Source organism: Capsicum annuum, chromosome 9 (genome assembly GCF_002878395.1).
Source record: "Capsicum annuum cultivar UCD-10X-F1 chromosome 9, UCD10Xv1.1, whole genome shotgun sequence".
In the NCBI taxonomy this organism is placed as follows: domain Eukaryota; kingdom Viridiplantae; phylum Streptophyta; class Magnoliopsida; order Solanales; family Solanaceae; genus Capsicum; species Capsicum annuum.
The window spans coordinates 193,518,878-193,526,094 of record NC_061119.1 but is presented as its reverse complement, the minus strand read 5'-3'; positions in this window follow the sequence as shown (position 1 = coordinate 193,526,094).

Genomic DNA, 7,217 nt, shown 5'->3' with positions numbered 1-7,217 from the left:
GATTTCGAGTCAAGAAAAAAACAACTTGAATGGTACAATCCCTCCGTCACCCCAGAATGAAAGGGGTGATCTCGTAGTTCTTGGTCTGTGAAGATGCATTGTTTGGTGCTCCATTTTATTTTCCCATTGAGGCTGAACCTAAACCTATGCTCGAGAGATAGCTGTCCATATCTGGTTCAAGTCCAGGATATATATGCATAGCAGAAAATATATATTCAGACTTGTAAAAAATAAATGCAGTATTCATATATACATATGCATTATGCATAACTAGATATGTGTTAATTATATATACATATGCATTATGCTTTAATACATATGCCTAACATAAAAGGGTACAACACGCATTTCTGGTACGATACTTATGTATTAATCATAAATATATATGCATCATAAAAATATATAGACTTATGTAAAACTATACAATAATTATGTATTATTCAAAAGTATATGTGCAGAATTGAAAAAAAGCGCATGCATTGCTCAAAATACATATGCATTACTCAAAAATACATATGCATAAAATGAAAAATACAAATGCATAACTGAAAAATACATATAATGACTGAAACATACATATTCATTACGAAAAATTATATTCAAAACTAGAAAGCACATATTTATACCAAAATATGCATAACAGTAGAATAAACTAAGCACGAACAACTGTATTTTAGAAATTTAAACATTAAAAATCTAACAATTACAGCAAAGAAAATATTAAGATATCAATTTTCAACATTAAAGTGACATATGAAACCTAAGGAATATTAAACTAAATCTTAGTCTACCTAAAGTTCATTATTGTAAAATACAACAAATTTAAAATAATCTTCAAATATCATGCACTTCAATATCTTCTGTTATCCCAATATCTCTAAGATGCCTCATTGGTGCTTCATCATCACTTTGTGCCTTCTCTTCTTCTTTCCTCGAACCATAATGCCACAACATTAAAGCATATCTCGTGCAAAGAAGATCTGGATCAAAATCAATAGTTGAAACATCGTCAACAGTTGAAACATACGCATGAATTACTCTTGCCATGTATATTTTGAGAACACAACACCTATACAACATAAAAATACAATTACATGTCTAAACAATGCAGCATGTGTACTTAAGAAAATACATCCTAAAAGTTACATTACTAGTCAATATCTAAGTTATCAACACATATTCAAAAATTATCGTCTCCTGATGTATGTAAAAAATAGGTCAAACCCATCGATAGGACCTCAAAGTTGTCCCGAAAATTCACGTAGCCCCCTAAATTAAGGCTTGTACCTATCAGGCACCTCAAGTGCTAAAATTGGTACCTATCAGGTACAAAATGTTGATTTGACAAGAAGAGTGTGTTACACTCTCCTTGGACGCGTGAATAGTAAAATAAAAAATATTTTGCTTTTTTTTTAATTAAAAAATTTATATTTAAATTATTTGATTAACATAATTTTTAATTATTATAATTTTTTAATTTAAAGAAAAAAAGAAAAACGCCCCCACCCTATTCATCGTCTTCATCAACCCCCACCCCCAGATCGTCCCCAACCCCCAACCGTATTCATCGTCGTCTTCATCACCCTCCACCCCCAACAAATCGTCGTCAACCTCCAATAGTACCAGTACAATCAAGAAAGCAAAAAAATAAAAAGAAAAAAGTGCAGCAGCTATGGCGGATATGGAGGAAACAGTAGAAGAAGAAAATTCAATAATAATAAATGAAGAAGACGAAGAAGAAGAAGATAAAATAATACAACATTATTCTTCATTTCATCAAATACTTTTAGTTGGTGATGGAGATTTTCCATTTTCTCTTTGTTTAGCAAACTTTTTTGATTTTTCTTCTAATATTGTTGCATCGTGGTTTCAATTTTGTTGCTCAAAATTATCAAGAATGGAGAATAGAACTTAGAAAAGTTGAAATGCACCCATTTTGCATGATTTTACTGTATTTTCTTTTTTGGTTGGTTTAATTTTGCTTAATGTATAATGGGTTTTTTGCAAAATCCAAAATTTTGATGGTTTACTATTTGCTCTTGATGATTTTGGTTATCAAGAATGGAAAATATGAAGATTCTTGCTTAATTTATGATGGGTTGTTTTGCAAAATTTGACATTTTGCTGATTTACTATTTGTTATTTTGATGATTTTGCTTATCAAGAATGGAAAAATAAAGATGATGGGGGAGGGGGATAAGGACGATCTGTATGTGTGTAAAGACGAAGGGGATGGGGCATGGGATGGGGATGGGGGTGGGGGGCTTTGTGTGTGAGGATACTCTATGTGTGTGTGTGAAAAAAAAGGGGATGAGGGGTGGGGCTAGTGAAGAAGACGACTGGTAGGTGGAGGGTACTTTTTTTTCTTTTTTTTTTTAAATTAAAAAACTATTATTAAATAGATAATTAAATAGAAAATAAAATAAAAATCAGCAATTTCACATATATTTATTTTTCCCACATGTTTTTTTTTATTGGATATTTTTGCCACGTCACGCGAGTGTAACACACTCTCTATATACATTTTGCTGATTAGGCAAAAAATGCCTAATTGGAACAAAATTGAGGGGGTTTAAGGGCTTTGGGGTTTGATAGGTACAGGTCTTAGTTTAGGGGCCTAAATGGATTTTAGGGAAAAGTTTGAGGGGCTATCGATGGGTTTGGCCTAAAAAATATATTTCAACAAACAAGAACTACATATCACATTCAAAATGTAATGACTACCAAATACATAACATCGAATAAAATTCTTAGAGGTAAACATAAAAACACATATCTAAATTGAATGTATTTTCAGAATACATATTAGAATTATATTTCAACAAACACATATGTATTTTGTGAATGAGAACATGAATTGTACAAATTTAATTTACAAGAACAGAGTATGACAACACATATACAAATTATGTAACAAATGAATTTTCAGAATACATAATACACTTCTATTTAAGAATATATATACAAAAACCTTGCCATTGATAAATACAAATATCTTACACAAATTTTAGATATCAAATACATATTTAAAATATATTGTATATAACATATACAATTCATATAAATAACAAAATTTTCGAATAACACCATACCTCCTCCACTTTCTCTTGTTCAGATTCATAATCTGATGCAACGGGACTTGCAATTTTACTACATTCTCCTTTTTCATCTGATTTTCTCCTTTTCACTGATTTTTGAAATTTTATGGGTTTTGGGGATGAAGATTTTGTCAATGCTCCACAATATTTTCGGGATTGTTACGGTGCTTCGATCTCAACTCTTCAACGATAACACCTTCGTTAGACAGAATATTAGTAGAACCCAAGTTAAAACTTGGTCTTGTGTTAAACCAAAACTAAACGACGGTAGTTCATCAAAAACTAAATTCTTCGATTGATTTTATCTAATTGAACTACTACGATTTGCATGTTGAGCCATTATACATTAACTAGTACAATTTCAACAGATAAAAAACATAAACCCAAAAAGACGAGTTTCGCAAACTAATTTTGAAAAAATGGCGACACTAAAACACCTTAACAAAAATTAAATGGGAAAAAAATAACATGCATTAACTAAATAAAAACTTACCTTAAAAAGCGGAGATGATCTTTATCAAGATATGGGATTTCATGCAGAATTTGGGGGAATTTGAAAAAAAAAAGTTGGGGGAAGTGAAATAGGTAAAGTAGAGTAAAAATAGGGAACTGAAAATAAGAGAGTAGATTTCACGCGCTTTTAGAAAAAATGATAAAATATTGCTAGTTTTGGTATCAGTTGTAATTTTGCCAAATTATTGTTATTTCTTGTAATTAATATCTTAAGGTTGCTAGTTTATGTAATTTTTCCTTTTTTTTTATAAGAAGAAAAAAAAAAGTTATTCACGGAAGAAAAAAAATCTGCAAAAACACTCACACTTTTAAAAATAGCATCAGCTCTCTGTGTCTGAAATGGGAGGGCAAAGGCTAATTTTAAAATCTCAATTGATGTTCCATATTTTCTGAATCATATAAAGAGCATAATATTACCAAAAGGATTATATATATGCTTTCTTTAGTCATGAGCAAAATAAAAAGTTGAACATTGTAAGGTGAACAATACTTTTGAAAGCAAGATTATCCAAATATGAAACTGACTATGCAATGATATTTTTATGCAAGTAATAAAATCAAGTAAAACTGACATAAATTTTCAATCAATACAACAGTAATGGATAAATGCCCTTCAAATCTTAAAAGCATGTGAAAGGGAAAAATAAAAATCAAGCATGAAATTTCTACCATTTGAATTTCTCACCATGATTGATGATTTCTCCTTCCATTGTTCCTTACTGTCTTGGGTGCAATTCAAATTAAAAGACAGACTAGTTTCTTTGGGTTATAAATGGTTGTATTTTAAGGGCTCATTATTACAAACTAATGGGGGTTTTGATCTTTCAATTGAGGCATACAACAATAACTTTGAATTTGTGGTGGTTTTAGACCTTCTAAATACTCCATTAAGTTGAATTGAATCACCAAAACAATAAGACAAAATGACAATTAAAAGCCTGTATGTTTGTTATTAATAGTGGCTTTTAAAATTCTATTTATTAAATTATGTTTAATGGGACAAATAAAGGCAAAAGGGGAATAGGAAGAGTGAAGCATTAGTTGTTCAGCTATGTAATTAATGTTGTTACAATAAAATACACAAAATGTAAGAGGGAAAATGGTAAAATAAGAAAAAATCATGTAATTAATGTTGTTACAATAAAATACACAAAATATGAGAGGAAAAATAAGAAAAAATCCACAAAAAGGGGAAATAAAGAATATTCACTCCGTTTGCTTTTACTTGTCACTAGTTATCTGATTGAATTTCTTCTTTTACTTATCATCTTTGACATATCAAGAAAAGACAATTTCTTTGTTTCTATTTTATCCTTAGCATTAATTATTTTTTCTTAAAATTAATTTTAAGATAAAATGTAAACATAATTTAATAGAGATATTATGGTAAAATAATCGTATTATTAATTATTTTTGTTAATTGATGTGTCGAGTCAAAATGTGAAAAATAAAAGCGAACGGAAGGAGGGAGTAATAGATTGGATATTTTAGACTTTTAGTTTTGACTTAACACCTTTCAACGTTTAGTATTTTCCAACATTTAGTATTTACATTTTTGCATTTTGATCTGTTTTTTATTTTCTTAATTTCGTGTTTGGGTCATTGTTTGCACCTATACTATTTCAAATCAATATATATATATATATATATATATATATAGTAGAATCATAGAAAATGTGATGTAGCACCTCTCTATGGCCTCCATTGCTATTTATCTTTTTGTGTTTTTTTTTTTAAAAAAATCTTTCATTTTTCGCATTGATCAATTTGTTCAAAAAAACCTATCACATTTATTTATTTAATTATATTTTATAGGTTACAAAAAACCTCCATATCTTTATATTCTCCATTTAAAAACATGTTTGTGAACTCCCTTCTTTATGACTCAACTAATCTATAAATAACAATCATGAAGTTTTGGATGTACATTTCTATTCTCCTTCCTTCATTTTTAATGTCTACTCTTGATCTCTTCTAATATGAGTCAATCAATGAAAACTATTAAATTTTGATCTAAGTTAGCAGTGAGGAATTTTCTTCCCTTTTCATTGTTGTTTAAGGTAAATTCTTCATTTACAATGTAATACAATATTCACGTGTGAAAGAATATGCATAAGTACTAATTACACGATGCATTTTGAATTTATCAGAAGGGAAAATTCGTTTAGCTTACTATAATTTTTTTAATATCTTTCGACTAATTGTAGTCTCCTTTTTAATTTGAATTCTAGTTTAATTCTTGAGTTGTTTTAACTTATTCTATGTTATGTAAGTACCTGGACTATCAAAGGCTCATTCGGTATTGAGAGCAAGGATAAATGAATCGTTATATTTTGTCGCAATATTACAAGGAATTTAAATGTTTTGCTGGAATTATTTCTATATTTATTTCACTTGGAAAAGATGTTTTTTTTTTTTTTGAACTGGCTCTGTAGGTTTGTATTGTTAGGAAACTCCTTTCAAATGTGGTTCACTTTTTTATTTAATTTCTTCTTTTTGACGTTGTTTCCCAATTTCTATCTATTAATGACGTTCTTATTTTTTTGAAGTCTTCCATCCTTATCGTTCTAGCCACAAACATATCAATATCTAAATAATTTTGGACGATCCAAGTAAGAAAAAAATTAGTATTTACTAACGTCAATTATTTTATTTAGTATTGTATGAAATCTATAGTTTTAAAAGCTCTATTTTCACATTTATTAAAGTGCTACTGAGCTACTATTATAAAAACAAATTTATTTTAGTTTAAGAATAGCGATATTTAAAGGAGAACAAAGATAATACATTTTTTGTTGATGAGAATTTAATTTAGATTTCAATGCTTGTCTATTTTAAAGTAGAAATAACTAAAGGTTTGATAATTTAAAAGCGTGCACATGAATTTGATAAAGTTCTTAACTTTCCTCGTTAATTGGTATCTTTATTAATTTTATTTTTAATGATTTCGGAATTGCTAACTTAATCTCTCATGTTTATAACCTCCAAAAATTATATATAATTTTGAGATATTTTACTTCATGAAAATATAACACTCTATTACATCTGAAAATTTAAAAATAGAAAAAACGAGAAAAGAGGTCAAAGAAAGAGATATTTCATGTAGTTTTATTAGAGTTTGTTAATAGTATGGTATAGTTAGATTTTGAAAATATATATATATATATATTCACATTTACAAAAAAAAAAAAAAAACTAAATTGTCACTAGTATATCTTATACGTTATGATGACTTTTTCATTTTACTATAGCGGCTATTGTATCCTTTTCAATTTCTCTTCTCTTAGTTTTATTCTTAATGATACTCATAATTGTCAACATAACCTTTTATGTTTATAACCTCCAAAATTGATGTATAAATTTATAATACTTCTTTCTATAAATAATTGACAATCTTTCACTAAAACTCTTAACTTTCACCTTTAATTATCTTTATTATTTTTGTTCTTAATAATACTCATAATTGTCAACGTAACATTTCATATTTATAACCTACAAAATTGATGTATAGTGCTAAATGACCACAATTTTTTGGCCTAAATTTGACAAAATTATGAAAAGACTTTCATAGCCTTGTTTAAATTTTATCATATTTTCTTAAATAAA